The 16,612-nt window shown below is 44.5% G+C and overlaps 1 protein-coding gene across 7 annotated transcripts in view; it reads left to right on the forward strand.

Moving 5' to 3' along the window:
* Positions 1-9,414: 9,414 nt before the first annotated feature.
* guk1a (guanylate kinase 1a) overlaps positions 9,415-16,612 on the forward strand; it is a 97,177-nt gene continuing 89,979 nt past the window's right edge. For all 7 annotated transcript variants that reach the window (XM_069914893.1, XM_069914897.1, XM_069914895.1 and 4 more), the window contains exon 1: positions 9,415-9,514. The gene's annotated coding sequence lies outside the window, so the exon portion shown is untranslated. The remainder of the gene's footprint in view (positions 9,515-16,612) is intronic.

Here is a 16,612-nt window from a genome sequence, read left to right on the forward strand (position 1 = left end):
CTAATTTTAAGTTAGATTACTTATATTGTGTTACAATTAACGGGGGGGGGGGTTATTTTGTGTAGTTTTCTGATGTAACATTGTAATCATACCATTTTTTAAATGTAATTCTCTATTGTATTCATGTTATAAAATTTTAAATAAAGTCTTAAAAAAAAACATGTGAATTGTTTGATTACAAATTTAAAACTGTGGAGCACAGGGGAAAATAAAAGAAAAAAATGTCTTTGTCCCAAACATTATCGAGGGGCCTGGAAATGCACAAGACTCACACCACCAGATTCAGAAACACCTGCTACCCCTCTGCCCTCAGACTCCTGAACAACAAACTCAATCAGGGACTTGTTGAAGGTTTCTTACTTGTTTCATCTTGTATTTGTATGAATTCTTAGACAACACATGAATGAAGGAAAAGGATCTTTACTTTAAAGTTGATGTAAACAGCCTATGAGGCATGCCATGAGGCTGCAAGCCTCCATTACAGATCCTGCATACTGAAGTCTCCTGCTCTGTGACAGCCCCCTGCTGGCAGCCATGTCTAATCAAACAGGAACTATAATCAAGGCCTTGCTAGCGGCCATGCAACCATGATCATTATCATTACATCTCCTTTTCTTAAAACAAAAGTAGCTTACTTTTAACTAACATGTAGCTTCATATAGACCAATTGCTTGTGCTTCCTTCTTGACGGAGGAGTGCCGTACTTCGGGACTGTGTAGGGTGCAGGAAAAAAAATGCTACTGGCCTGCCTGCCTGGTTAAATGTGGCGGCCAGTGTGAAGTCGGAGGCATCGCTTTCCACCTGGAACGGGATGGATTCATCCACAGCATTCATTGTGGCCTTTGCAAAGTCTCCTCGGATCTGGTGGTCGGGCCTTGTGTGTCGAGGAGTCGTTGGAGCAGGAGGTCAGCAAGAGGAGCGGCAAGTACTGTAATTAAAGTACTTACCAGGGCTCGGGCCTAGTGTGTCGGGCAGGGAGCCATTGGAGTCGGGCTCAGAGGCGTCCAGGGGAGGCGGGGCGAGGAGTGACTGATGGTTAACTGGTAGGGGCCAAATAAAAAGAGGGTAAGGTAAAAGAGCAGCCAGCGAGGAGTGGCCAAGGAGGGACTAGACAGAGAAGGAGTGGGGAATTCAGGTTTTGCCTCAAGAGCCTTCGGCAAGCAGAGGCTGAGGTCGAGCTTGTCAAGTTAAGGTAGACTGTTTAATTGCTTTCATATTCTTTAGTAATTTCTACTTATTTGAGGAAGGAAGAGAGAGAAGGGATGAGTGTGAGAGCAGTTTGCTGTTCTCTGTGTCAGATGTGGGAAGTCATGGTGTCTTCTAGCCTCCCTGACGTCCATATCTACACCAGGTGTACTGAGCTGCAGCTCCTCAGGAACCGTGTACTCACTCTGGTCAGGGAGAGTGAGGTCATCATAGATATGAGTTACAGCCAGGTGGTCATGCCAGGGCCACGGGAGGAGGACAGGTGGGTCAGGGTTAGGAGAGGGAAGAGAAAGAGTAAGGTGGTAGAGAGGACCCCTATGGCTGTGGCCCACAACAACAGGTACTCCTCTTTGGGTACTTTTGGGGGAAACAGCCCAGCTGGGGAAAGGCTGTGCCTCTGGCACTAGGTCGGCCTCTAAGTCTCAGAAGGGTCGGGAAAGGAAGAGGAGGGCAATAGTCATAGGGGACTCTATAGTCAGGAGTACAAACAGGGGATTCTGTGGACAGAGCAAGGTGAACAGTATGGTGGTTTGCCTCCCTGGTGCCAGGGTCCGGGATGTTGCTGCTTGAGTCCAGGATATCCTAAAGGGGGAGAGAGATACATGTACATGTAGGTACCCATGACATAGGGAGGAATAGAAAATAGAGAAGAGATCCTGAAAAGTGAGTACAGGGAGTTAGGTAGAAAGTTAAAAAGGACCGGAAAGGGAGTAATCTCGGGATTATTGCCTGTGCCACGCGACAGTGAAAGCAGGAATAGAATGAGGATCAAGGCGTGGAGCAAAGGCAGGGATTCAAGTTTGTGGATCACTGGGACCATTTTTCGGGTCGGTGTGACCTATACAAAAAGAACGTGTTGCACTTGAACCCCAGGGAGACCAGGATTCTGGCGGGGACGTTTGCTAGAGTTACTCAGGAGACTTTAAACTAGAATGGCTGGGGGGAGGGAACCAAATGAAGGAGAACAGCAAGGAGAAGGTTAGAGTGCAATCAGAGAAAGCTTGTAGACAGAGTTTGAGGGGGGGAAAGGCAGGTGATAGAAAAGGGGGATGCTCTATACGAAGATGGACAGAGGTCGATTGCAAAAGATCATAAGAGAGGTGTTGGTAAAGGTAAGGGTATACAGGAAGTAAAAAGTGGGAAATCTCTAAAATGCATATATTTTAATGCTAGGAGCATTGTAAGGAAGGTGGATGAGCTGAAGGTATGGATTGACACTTGGAAGTATGACGTGGTAGCGATTAGTGAAATGTGGTTACGGGAGAGATGTGACTGGCAGCTAAATATTCCTGGATTTAGTTGCTTTAAGTGTGATAGAACCAGGGGGTGGTGGGGGGCAAGAAGGGAAGGGGTTGCACTACTTGTTAGAGAAAATATTACAGTGGTGCTTAGGTGCGATAGAATAGAAGGCTCGTCCAGGCAGGCTATTTGGGTGGAATTGAGGAATGGGAAAGGGGAAGTTACAATTATAGGGGGGTATTATAGACCACCAAATGGGGAATGCGAATTAGAGGAACAAATTAGTAGGGAGATAGCAGATATTTGTAATAAGCACAGGGTAGTGATTGTGGGAGATTTTAATTTTCCGAATATTGATTGGGAAATCCATTCCGTGAAAGGGCTGGATGGGATGGAGTTTGTAAAATGTGTGCAGGATAGTTTTTTACATCAATACTTGGAGGTACCAACTAGAGAGGGAGGTGTGTTGGATTTACTGTTGGGGAATGAGATGGGTCAGGTGACAGATATGTGTGGGGGAGCACTTCGGGTCCAGTGATCATCGTGCCATTAGGTTCAAGGTAATTATGGAAAAGGATAGGTCTGGGCCCAGAGTGAAGGTTTTTGAGTGGGGAAAAGCTAGGTTTGAGGAGATGTGAAAGGATTACAAGGGGTGGATTGGGACAATTTGTTTTCTGGGAAGGATGTATTAGAGAAATGGAGATCTTTTAAAGGAGAGGTTTTAAGAGTATAAAATCTTTATATACCTGTTAGGTTGAAAGGTAAGGTCAAAAGTTTGAGAGAGCCATGGTTCTCAAGGAATATTAGAAACTTGGTTCGAAGAAAGAGGGAGTACTACAATAAATATAAGAAACAGGGGAAAAAAGGAGATGTTTGGGTACTATATTGAATGTAAAAAGAATCTTAATTTAGAAATGCTAAAAGAGGTGGCTATAGCAAGCAGGGTGAAAATTAATCCAAATTTACAAATATGTAAATAGCAAAAGGAAAGTGAGAGACAAAATTGTTCCAAAAGAGAATCAGAAAGGACAAATGTGTGTGGAGCCAAAAGAGATGGGGGAGGCCTTGAACAATTTATTTTCCTCAGTATTTACTGAGGAGAAGGGTATTGAACTGTGCAGGGTAAAGGAAGCAAAGGGGGTATATATCGAGATGATAATGATTAAGAAAGAGGTAGTACTGGAGCTTTTCAAACATATAAAGGTGGATAAGTCTCCAGGTCCTGACAGGATTTTCCCCAGGACCTTAAGAGAAGTTAGTGAGGGAATAGCAGCTTACAGACAGTGATTTTTCAAATGTCATTAGTGACGGGTATAGTGCCGGAGGATTGGCGTGTTGCGCATGTGGTTCCTTTGTTTAAAAAGGGTTCGAGGAGCAAGCCTAGCAATTATTGGCCTGTAAGTTTGACGTCTGTGGTAGGTAAATTGATGGAAAGCGTTCTTAGAGATAGTATATACAAGTATATGGAGGGACAGGGTCTGATCAGGGACATTCAACACGGTGTGTTGTGTGTGGAAGTTCGTGTTTGACCAATCTTGTTGAATTTTTTGAAGAGGTGACTAGGAATGTTGATGAGGGTAGACCAGTGGATGTTGTCTATATGGACTTCAGCAAGGCCTTCGATAAGCTTCCGCATGGGAGGTTAGTTAGGAAGGCTAAGTCCTTGGTATTAATTTGGAGATAGTCAAATGGATTCAACAGTGGCTGGAAGGAAGGTGCCAGAGAGTAGTAGTAGATAATTGTTTGTCAGGATGGAGGCCGGTGATAAGCGGTGTACCTCAGGGTTCAGTATTGGGACCGTTGCTCATTGTCATATATATTAATGATCTGGAGGATGGGGCAGTAAATCGGATTAGTAAATATGCAGATGATACTAAAATAGGGGGAATTGTGGATAATGAAGAGGGGTTTCAAGAATTGCAGAGGGATTTAAACTGCTTAGAGGGGTGGACAGAAAGATGGCAGATGGAGTTTAATGCTGATAAGTGTGAGGTGCTTTATTTTGGAAAGAATAATCAAAGCAAGACATATGTGGTAAATGAGAGGGCGTTGAAGAATACAGTGGAGCAGAAAGATCTAGGAATAATGGTGCATTGTTCCATGAAGGAAGGAGCGCATGTGGACAGGGTAATGAAGAAGGTCTTTAGTATGCTTGTCTATATAAATCAGTGTATAGAATATAGGGGTTGGGAAGTAATGATGAAACTGTACAAGGCATTGGTGTGGCTAAATTTAGAGTACTATGTGCAGTTCTGGTCACCAATTTATAGGAAGGATATTAACTAGATAGGGAAAGTGCAGAGAAGATTTACAAAAATGTTGCCTGGGTTTCAGCATCTGGAATACAAGGAAAGATTGAGCAAATTAGGTCTTTATTCCTTGGAACGTAGAAGGCTGAGAGGGGATTTGATAGAGGTGTTTCAGATAATGAGAGGGATAGATAGAGTTGATGTGGAAAGGCTTTTCCCATTGAGAGTAGGAGAGATGGATACAAGAGGTCATGGGTTGAAAGTTGACAGGCAAAGGTTTAGAAGTAACATGAGGGGGGACTTCTTTACTCAAGAGAGTGGTTACTGTGTGGAATGGGCTTTCAGGAAAGGTTGTGGAGGCAGGGTCAATTTTGTCATTCAAGAAAGAGTTGGATAAGTATATGGATGGGAGGGGAATGGAGGGATATGGGCAGAGTGCTGGTAAGTGGGATTAGAGGAGGGTACTTGGATCAGTGCGAACTAGAAGGGCCAAATTGGTCTGCTTCCGTGCTGTAATTGTTTTATGGTTATATGGTGAAATGCAGCCTGGGCTTCTGCCGATAATGGGAATGTTGTGGACTTAATCAGGGAGTGGACTTTATCGGTGTAATTGAGCACCCATTGTGCATAATAGGATAATAGCCCCAGACACCTCTTCAGTGCCTTTAGGGTGTTTGCACTGGGAACTCTATTAGTGGTCGCATGCGGTCAGGGTCTTGGGCAATGACACTATTTGCCACGACGCATCCGAGAAGGGCCAGGTGATCTGTATTGAACACGCACTTGTTCTTATTGTTCGTTAAGTTGAGGGACTTGGCCATACGTAGGAACTTTGCAAAGTTAGCATTGTGGTCCTGCCTGTCATGGCCGCAGATGGTGACATTGTCAAGATATGGGAACGTCGCCGTCAGCTTGTGCTCCTCCACCATCTGATCCATAAACCTCTGAAAAGTAACTCTGAAAGGCACCTGCAGGAAGTGAAACAGCTTGCCGTCGGCCTCAAATCCCGTGTAGATTCATTCACTTGGGTGAAAGGGAGTTGATGGTAAGCCGACTTGAGGTCAATGGTCAAAAAGACTCTATATTGCGTGACCTTGTTGACCAAGTCGGCTATCCGGGGTAGCGGGTACGCGGCCAACTGGGTGAAGCAGTTGATGGTTTGACTATAGTCAGTCACCGTCCAGGGCTTGCCTGCCCCTCTGACCACGAGGATCTGCGCCCTCCAGGGGCTGGAGCTAGGGGCTATGATACCCTCCGCCAAGAGTCGCTGAACCTCGGCCCGGATGAACTCTATATGTTCAGTGCTCTAGCACCTACTCTTCGTGGCGATTAGTTTACAGTCCGGGCTGAGGTTTGCAAATAGTGACGGAGGGGCCACCCGCAGGGTGGTGAGGCTGCAGGACGGTGCCGGAGACTGGATGCTTGGTTAGGGAGTGGGATCCGTAAGATCGGGGTTGTGAACGGTGAGCGGTGGTTGGGCGCCCCTGAACACCATCGTCACACTTCTGAACTGACTCTGGAAATTGAGGCCCAGGAGGATTGGCGCACAGAGCTGGGGCATGATCAACGATACGAAATCATTGTATCATCCCCCCCCCCCCCCACCGTCAGAGACGCTACACAGTACCCCCAGACACAAGTCTGTTGGTCCTTCGCCGCCATCAATACCGATCCGGTCATCGGCCAGACTGGAAGGGAGAGTCTGTGGAGTCGGAGTGGATAAAACTTTCAGTGCTGCCGCTGTCAAAGAGGCAGTTCATCTTGCGCCCATTCACCTCGATCTGTATCATGGAGTCTGTAATCGGGTGAGGGCTGGCTTGATTCAGGGTGACTGATGCCAGGACAGGTACCTCTTCCTCCTCGTCGGTGGGGAAGCCTGATGCCCAAGATGGCGGTCTCCATGTTGACCACGCTGCCATCGTCAAGGAAGAAGGCGGAAATTACATCAACAATGAGGTAGCCTGTGGCGTAGAGGATGGGGGCGGTAGCGAGAAAGATGGTGCCCCCCTTACCGCGCACGCGGTCGGTACCAGAATTTCTTCGGTCGTACATGCCACGCTGCTCCTGGACAGGGTTCTGGACCTACAAACTTTCTGGTAGTGGCCCTTCTTCCCACAGCCCGAGCAGGTAGCTTCTTTCGCGGGGCAGAGGCGTCGCAAGTGTCCAGCCTGCCCGCAGAAGTTGCATCTCGACAATGCCGGCCTCACCACAGCCATGGTTGCTTCGGTCATCCCTGATGCTGATTCCCAAGACAGCAGCACTTGCGGCGGTGTGTACGTGGCAGGCCCACTTCTGCTTGCAATTGACTCCATGTGGCACTGGTTCGAATCTAAGGTTCTGGCCAGTTGGATCGCCCTTTTTAGTGGGAGTTGATCCTCCTCGAGGAGACGTTGTCAGATTTAATTCGACCTCAAGCCTGACACACAAGCTTCCTGGACCAGGTCTTCCACGCATTGGGCCCCCGATATCGGGCTGTGGGGTTCCCCAAACAGTCTTTTCCCAGTGTGACCAGGGATCGAACAAACTCTTCAACACCAAGCTGCTGTTTTCCGGACACTAGCAGGTAATGGGAGTAGACGTTGTTAATCTTGGGCTTGTATAGTGCCCACAGTTCAGCCATCACCTTGGTGTAGGTCATGCTGCTTCTGATGGCCCGGAAAGCCCTCTGGCTGACTCTTGCCTGTCGGACCTTCAGCCTCTTCTCGTCCGAATCGACCACTCCAGCAGCGGCCTTGAGGAAGTTATTAAAGCAGTTCACCCACTGTTCGAAGAGTTCCGATGCACCCGGGACTTGGGGATCTACCTCGAGCCGATCGGGGCGCAGCAACTTCTCCATTACCGGAGACGTTCCGAGGCATCCGGGACTTGGGGATCTACCTCAAGCCGATCGGGACGCAGCAACTTCTCCATTACCGGAGACGTTCCGATGCACCCGGGACTTGAGGATCTACCTCGAGCCGATCTCCATTCCTGGAGAATTGTACGTAATAAATTGATGGGCGCTACCAGTTGCCCCAATAATCACAGAGACAAAGGCTGAGGGGAACGACGGGCTTTATTCCACCACAAGACTTGCCGGCCCGGGTCCAAGGTGGGGAAGTGCGAGGAAGGAAGAGGTGACTCGACCTTTCTGGCCTGGGTCACGGGGAGGAATCCAGAAGAGGATGTCATCAGGAGGGTGGGCCAGCCCAAGCCTGTACTGGCCAGTACATACAATAAATCATATTGTGAGAGATGAGTAAAACTAATATAAAAATATGAGAGATGAAGAAAGCTAGTATGGATATATGTGTAATGAATAAAGCCAGTATGAATAGGATAAGGGGAGATAATAGAATGTAGGAAGTAAAGTTAGTCTGAATAAGATAAGGGTCTTCTAGCCTTAGACAGAGTCAGGAAGTTCCGCATATGTAATTAGCAAATCTCTTTGTGCCTGTCACATTGACCACCGCCAGTGGGCTGATATCGCCTCAAACCGTGCATCTTGGCGCCTCACAGTTCGGCGGGCAGCAACCTCCTTTGAAGAAGGCCGCAGAGCCCACCTCACTGACAAAAGGCAAAGGAGGAAAAACCCAACACCCAACCCCCCAATTTTCCCCTGCAACCGCGTCTGCCTGTCCCGCCTCGGACTTGTCAGCCACAAACGAGCCTGCAGCTGACGTGGACATTCACCCCTCCAGAAATCTTCGTCCGCAAAGCCAAGCCAAAGGAAAGAAAGAAGTCAGAATTAGCAAGTTCTGCATACAAGAGTTAAGAAGCCCTGAGGGTTGGGAAGGTGTGAATAAGGACAATGGGACACCGACCAGGATACCCCCTGGCCCTCCAAGTTCACAGAAACAGCAGGTAGGCAGACAGGATTGCCTAATGCCAAACTTATCCAGGAGGCAGAAGAATGTAGTAGGAAGTAAAGTTAGTCTGAATAAGATAAGGGTCTTCTAGCCTTAGACAGAATTAGCAAGTTCTGCATATAAGGTAAGCCCTGAGGGTTGGGAAGGTGTGAATCAGGACAATAAGGACAAATGACATGATGGGACACAAGACAGGATACCCCCTGGTCCTCCAAGTTCACAGAAATAGCATGTAGGCAGACAGGATTGTACTTCTATACTGAAATCAACTGTATAAAAGTTGGGTGAGCCCCAGTGTGTGTGTGTATTCCCAGGGTAAGGGGAAGCACCCAACTTTGCATTGTTGTATAATAAATGTTCTTTGTTCTCAATTTTTGCCTCGAGCAAATTCTTTAAAGGTCCTTGTTTCTCACAATATGATAATTACTTTTGCACTTTATTAATTTTCTGTGATGCTCTCTGTATTGCACAGTTTGTTACCATTTCTTTATTTGTGCACGTTGAGTCTGTCTTGGGTTCTGAAGTAGTGGTCATTCCTAAATCTGGGGTCTGACAATAAACCTGGGGTCTATGCCAAAAAAAACCCACAGGAAAACCTTTCAGGTGATTTTCACGATAAGCAGCCATAAAGGTGTTCAGGAAGGCAAACATACACCGTCCCGTGCATCTGGTTGGGACGGGGAAATACGTACCTGCTCTGGCTGCGCAGCTTTTCCCCTCGAGGGAGATCTCACTCACTGCGGCTCAGCTTGGTGCACCTCCCCGCTGAGCGAGACGCGGGCCTGCCCGGGAACGGAAGTGACGCGCCCTGTCACGGCCGCCCGCGCCCTGCCGCGGTGACGTCACGGCCGCCCGCGCCCTGCCGCGGTGACGTCACGGCCGCCCGCGCCGCGGTGGAGGCGCGCGCCGGGGAAGGCGCCGCCGCCCCGCCCACGTTTGCGCGCCACATCGCAGGTTCCCTGAGGCGGCGAGGTAAGGGCGGCTGCGGTGCGAGTTTAATTTAAAAACCGAGCATTGTCATTGTGGGGTGAATTGGTGTGAGGAGGCGGGGCCGGGGGAGGGGTGGGGTGGGGTGGGGTGGGGTGGGGGGGCTCGTCCTGGCCCATCCACGGAGGGCGGGGTTTCCTTTGTGTCAAACACACGTGGGGCCCTTCAGCCCACTAGGTTGGTGCTCGCCATCCAAACTCAGCCCTTGGTCCATCGGTCAGCAATGCTGCCTTGTGTTGGAACCAAGGGGTTAAGTGATCAGGGAAAATATCCCTATGAACTATTCATTAATCCATTACTATGTAACAATTTACTGTTTACTCCCATTATACTGTTTCAGGGGTTGGAACCAAGGGGTGAAATAATCAGGGAAAATATCCCTATGAACGATTCATTAATCCATTACTATGTAACAATTTACTGTTTACTCCCATTATACTGTTTCAGGGGTTGGAACCAAGGGGTGAAATAATCAGGGAAAATATCCCTATGAACGATTCATTAATCCATTACTATGTAACAATTTACTGTTTACTCCCATTATACTGTTTCATGGGTTTGAACCAAGGGATTTAAATAATCAGGGAAAATATCCCTATGAACTATTCATTAATCCATTACTATGTAACAATTTACTGTTTACTCCCATTATACTGTTTCAGGGGTTGGAACCAAGGGGTGAAATAATCAGGGAAAATATCCCTATGAACGATTCATTAATCCATTACTATGTAACAATTTACTGTTTACTCCCATTATACTGTTTCAGGGGTTGGAACCAAGGGGTGAAATAATCAGGGAAAATATCCCTATGAACTATTCATTAATCCATTACTATGTAACAATTTACTGTTTACTCCCATTATACTGTTTCATGGCTTTGAACCAAGGGATTTAAATAATCAGGGAAAATATCCCTATGAACTATTCATTAATCCATTACTATGTAACAATTTACTGTTTACTCCCATTATACTGTTTCAGGGGTTGGAACCAAGGGGTGAAATAATCAGGGAAAATATCCCTATGAACGATTCATTAATCCATTACTATGTAACAATTTACTGTTTACTCCCATTATACTGTTTCAGGGGTTGGAACCAAGGGGTGAAATAATCAGGGAAAATATCCCTATGAACGATTCATTAATCCATTACTATGTAACAATTTACTGTTTACTCCCATTATACTGTTTCAGGGGTTGGAACCAAGGGGTGAAATAATCAGGGAAAATATCCCTATGAACGATTCATTAATCCATTACTATGTAACAATTTACTGTTTACTCCCATTATACTGTTTCAGGGGTTGGAACCAAGGGGTGAAATAATCAGGGAAAATATCCCTATGAACGATTCATTAATCCATTACTATGTAACAATTTACTGTCTACTCCCATTATACTGTTTCAGGGGTTGGAACCAAGGGGTGAAATAATCAGGGAAAATATCCCTATGAACGATTCATTAATCCATTACTATGTAACAATTTACTGTTTACTCCCATTATACTGTTTCATGGGTTTGAACCAAGGGATTTAAATAATCAGGGAAAATATCCCTATGAACTATTCATTAATCCATTACTATGTAACAATTTACTGTTTACTCCCATTATACTGTTTCAGGGGTTGGAACCAAGGGGTTAAATAATCAGGGAAAATATCCCTATGAACTATTCATTAATCCATTACTATGTAACAATTTACTGTTTACTCCCATTATACTGTTTCAGGGGTTGGAACCAAGGGGTTAAATAATCAGGGAAAATATCCCTATGAACTATTCATTAATCCATTACTATGTAACAATTTACTGTTTACTCCCATTATACTGTTTCAGGGGTTGGAACCAAGGGGTTAAATAATCAGGGAAAATATCCCTATGAACTATTCATTAATCCATTACTATGTAACAATTTACTGTTTACTCCCATTATACTGTTTCAGGGGTTGGAACCAAGGGGTTAAATAATCAGGGAAAATATCCCTATGAACTATTCATTAATCCATTACTATGTAACAATTTACTGTTTACTCCAATTATACTGTTTCAGGGGTTGGAACCAAGGGGTTAAATAATCAGGGAAAATATCCCTATGAACTATTCATTAATCCATTACTATGTAACAATTTACTGTTTACTCCCATTATACTGTTTCAGGGGTTGGAACCAAGGGGTTAAATAATCAGGGAAAATATCCCTATGAAAGATTCATTAATCCATTACTATGTAACAATTTACTGTTTACTCCCATTATACTGTTTCAGGGGTTGGAACCAAGGGGTTAAATAATCAGGGAAAATATCCCTATGAACTATTCATTAATCCATTACTATGTAACAATTTACTGTTTACTCCAATTATACTGTTTCAGGGAAATATTAATGCAATTAAGGAACAGCCACAGTATGTACAAAAGTTGGCTGATTATAGTATGTGTTGAATTTGCTGCCTCCAAATACAAAGAGAGAGAATACTTTCATCCCCAAGGTTACACTGCTAATTGTAAAACACACATGGGAGTAACAGGATAGCAGATAGGAGAAGTTAGACAGGATGAGGTTGGAGGAACTATAGGGACAGTGATTTATTCTGAAACAGGCCAGGGACAGGAAGATAAGTGATAAGAGTACCATGACTGAGAATGTCAGAGACAAATAAAATAAATAAACCACTTGCGTAGGAATGAGGAGTCATAAGGGTGCATGGAAGGTGTTGATTAAAAGAACAGAATGTTCTGGCCTTGGGGATTAAGATAGGAGGTCTACAGCATAGATCATTGCAGAGCAGGAAATTGCTTGAGATAAATTTTATGCAAGGAGTTTATCAAAGAAAGCCAACTCGTGGTCAATGTAACAATGTTGATCTATATTAACAGAAGAGACTGGACAGTTGGAGTCAGTCTTGGGGAATAGCTCACCAAGCAGGTGACCTATGAACTAACGACTGAACCAGAGCTCTGTTAAACTTTATTCTTGTGCTATGTAATAAACTGATTGTGAAACCGAATACCTTCTCCTATCACTTCATTCAACGAGCACGCTGGACTCAAACGACACATAGACCAAATTGAGGGGAGGGTAAAGCTAGAGTCCGACACTTGGTGGCTAATCCAAGTTCACATTTATTGTCAAGAGTATATGACATTACATACAACCCTGAGATTCCTTTTCCTGCACAATGACTGTAATCTAGTCAAGAAAAAAAAGATAGGTGTATATAAAAGAGGCAAAGCAATTAACACACCGCAAAAATGACCTGGGTTCGGATCTGGCTGTCTGTAAGGGGTTTATACGTTCTTGCCATAGCTGTGTGGGTGGCATTCCACCTTTCCAAATAAATAGATTAATTGGGGTATTTGGGTGGCCCGGGCTGGAAGAACCTGTTACCGTGCTGTATATCTAAATCAAAATGATATTAAAATTAAATTAAAAGTAGACAAACCAAAAAAATGTAAGCTGTGCAATACATTAAAATATTCAGTCATAAATAATGGGCAAAATAAAAGTCTAACTTAAATGAGTCCTTTTACAGTGCCGCTGAAAGACGGGAGTTATACTTTTAACCACTTCACTTATTTGTGTGAAGAACACAATGAAGGTGGGGTGGGGGGTGGGGGTTCATTTTCATCCTGGAAATTACCCGGCAAGGTTGGTGGTATCAGAGCCGATGTGTTTCTCACCAGCTCCTAATCTGGATTTTCTTGGTTCACTGAACGATCTGACCTGGCTTAAATGTGGTTTGTTCACATGCCAATTAAGTAGAATCTCTGTGTAAAAGGGGTATCAGATTGAGTCCGTTGTTTAGTAGGAGTATGATGGTGGAGGGGTAGCAGCTGTTCAAGACTTGTGACACCTATACCTCTTTCCTGATGGAAGCAGCAAGAACAGAGCATGTCCTGGGTGGTGTGAGTCCTTGATGATTGCTTTTAGAAACTGTAGAAAACTACAGTACAGGAAACAAGACATTTGGCCCTTATCTGTCCTGAAACATCATTCCACTAGTCCCACTGACCTGCACCCAATTCATAACCCTCCAGACCATTCCCATCTATGTGTCTATCCAATTTATTCTTAAAACTTAAGAGTGATCCTGCACTTACCACATCAAATGGCAGCTCATTCCAAACTTCCACCACTCCCTAATGTTTCCCCTGAACCTTTCCCCTTTCACCCTAAAGCCATGTCCCCTCGTATTTATCTCCCCCAATCCTAGTGGAAAGAGCCTTCTTGCATGTACTTTGTCTATTCCCCTCATAATTTTGTAAACCTCCATCAAATCTCCCCTCATTCTTCTATGCTCTAAGAATAAAGTCCCATCCTATTTAATCTTTCCCTATAACTCAATTCCTGAAGACCTGGCAACATCCTAGTCAGTCTCTACACTCTTTTAATCTTGCTGATATCCTTCCAGTAGTTTGGTGACCAGAACTGCACACAATACTCCAAATTTGGCATCACCAATTTCTTAAACAACCTCACCATAACATCCCAACTCCTGTACTCAAAACTTTGATTTATGAAGGCCAGGATACCAAAACCTTTATTTAGAACACTGTCCACATGTGACACCACTTTCAGGGAATTATGTATCTGTATTCCCAGATCCCTTTGTTCCTCCTCACTCCTCAGTGCCCTAACATTTACTATGTATGTCCTTTTTTTGTTTGTCCTTCCAAAATGCAATGCCTCACACTTGTCTGCATTAAATTCCATCTGCTATTTTTCAGCCCATTTTGCCAGCTGGTCCAGATTCCTCTGCAAGCTTTGAAAACCTTCTTCACTGTCCACAACATCTCCAATCTTAGTTCATCTGCAAATTTGCTGATCCAATTATCATCCAGATCATTGATATTGACAACAAACAACAATGGTCCCAGCACCGATCCATGAGGCAAATCACTCATCACAGGCTTCCAGTCTGAGAAGCAATCATCCACTACCACTCTCTGTCTTCTCCCATTCAACCAATTTTGAATCCATTTTACAACCTCTCCATGGATACTTAGTGTCTGGACCTTCTGAACTAACCTTCCATGTGGGACCTTGTCAGAGGCCTTACTAAATTTCCTTCATCTACTTTCTTGGTAACCACCTAAAAAAAAACTCTTTAAAATTTGTTAAACATGACCTACCACGCACAAGGCCATGCTGACTATTCTTAATAAGCCCTTGGCTATCCAAATACTTGTATATCCTATCTCTCAGAACACCCTTCAATAATTTACCCACTACTGACATCAGGCTCACTGGCCTGTAATTTCCTGATTTACCTTTTGAGCCTTTTTAAACAACAGAACAACGTGAACTACCCTCCAATCCTCTGGCACCTCACTTGTGGCTGAGGATATTTTAATTATTTCTGCCAGGGCCCCTGCAGTTTTTACATTAGTCTCTTTCAAGGCCTGAGGGAATATCATGTCAGGCTCGGGGGATTTATCTACCTTTATTTGCTCTAAGGCAGCAAGCACCTCCTCCTCTTCAGTCTCTGTATGTTTCCTTGCCTTCCTTATACACTATGCCTGTTAAAGATCTCGTCAGGCTCCACACATAGATAACCACTCTAATCTAGGGGACCAATTATGTCCCTTACTATCCTTTACTCTTAACATAATTATAGAAATCATTAGGGTTTACCTTCACATTATCTGCCAAAACAATCTCATGTCTTTTTGCCTTCTGATTTCCTTCTTAAATATTTTCTTTAATTTTCTATACTCTTTTAGTACCTTATTTGCTCGTTATTGCCTATATCTGATGTACACTTCTCTTTCTCATTACCAGATTGCTAATAGCCTTTGAAAACCAAGGTTCCCAATGCCTGTTCTCTCTCATTGGTACCTTTATATATTGATTTAGAAAACTTTCCTGAACACATTTGACAAATTCCAAGCCATCCAGCCCTTTTACAGTATGGGATTCCCAGTCAATATGTGGAAAATTTAAAATCTTGTATCATAAAGTTATGCTGTTTGCAGCAGTTCACTGTCTCTCCACAGATTTGTTCCTCTCTCTGCAACACCACCTCTTTCAGTTTCTCCAAATCTTGTTGACTATTGGGCGATCTGTAATACAACCTCAGTAGATGAGCCCTATAACCTGTTCTGTCTAAACACAGCTATGGTATTTTCCCTGACTAGCAATGCCACTCCTCTCCTCTATCACATCTGAAACAATAGAACCCTGGAACATTGAGCTGCCAGTCCTGCCCCTCCTGCAACCAAGTATCACTAATAGCAATAATGTCGTAATGCACACCCTAAGCTTGTCTCCCTTTCTGACAGTACTCCTTTTATTGAAATAAATGGCACCTGAGAGCATTTCTATCACATACAAACATGTCTATACATGCAGTCCTTGCATGACCTTTATCCTCACTCTCTGCTCTAACACTCTGATTCCCATCCCCCGCCAATTTAGTTTAAACCCCGGAGCAGCACTAGCAAACTTACCCCCAAGGATGTTAGACCACCTCCAGTTCAGGTTCTGTCCACCTTCCTTGGAACAGAAGCCAATTGTCCAGAAATATGAAGCCCTCCCACTTGTACCATCTCTTTAGCCACATATTTAGCTGCATTAACTTCCTAATTCTAGTCTCACTAGCATGTGGCACGGGTAGCACTCCTGAGATCGCAAACTTGGAAGTCCTGTCCTTCAACTTTGCACTTAATTCCCTAAACTCTCTTTGCAGGACCTACTCATCTTTCCTACCTTCGTCATTGGTCCCTACATGGACCGCGACATCTGGTTGCTCACCCTCCCTCCTGAGAATACCGAGAACTCAATCTGAGATATTGCGGATCGGACCTTGGCAACAGACCATCAAAGATTATCGACGTCTCCCAAAAAACCTCTTATCTGTCTCCCTAACTATTGAATTCCCTATCACTACTGCTCTCCTCTTTTCCCTCCTACTTTTCTGAGCTGAGTGTCTAATCTTGGTGCCAGAGTCATGACCACTACATCTTATCCCTGGTAGGTCATTTCCACCAACAGTATCCAAAACAGTATACTTAATTTTGATGAAAACATCCACAGGGGTGCTCTGCTTTCTCTCTCTATTCCCCTTCCCTCTCCTGACC

The sequence above is a fragment of the Narcine bancroftii genome, chromosome 1, assembly GCF_036971445.1.
Source record: "Narcine bancroftii isolate sNarBan1 chromosome 1, sNarBan1.hap1, whole genome shotgun sequence".
Lineage (NCBI taxonomy): Eukaryota > Metazoa > Chordata > Chondrichthyes > Torpediniformes > Narcinidae > Narcine > Narcine bancroftii.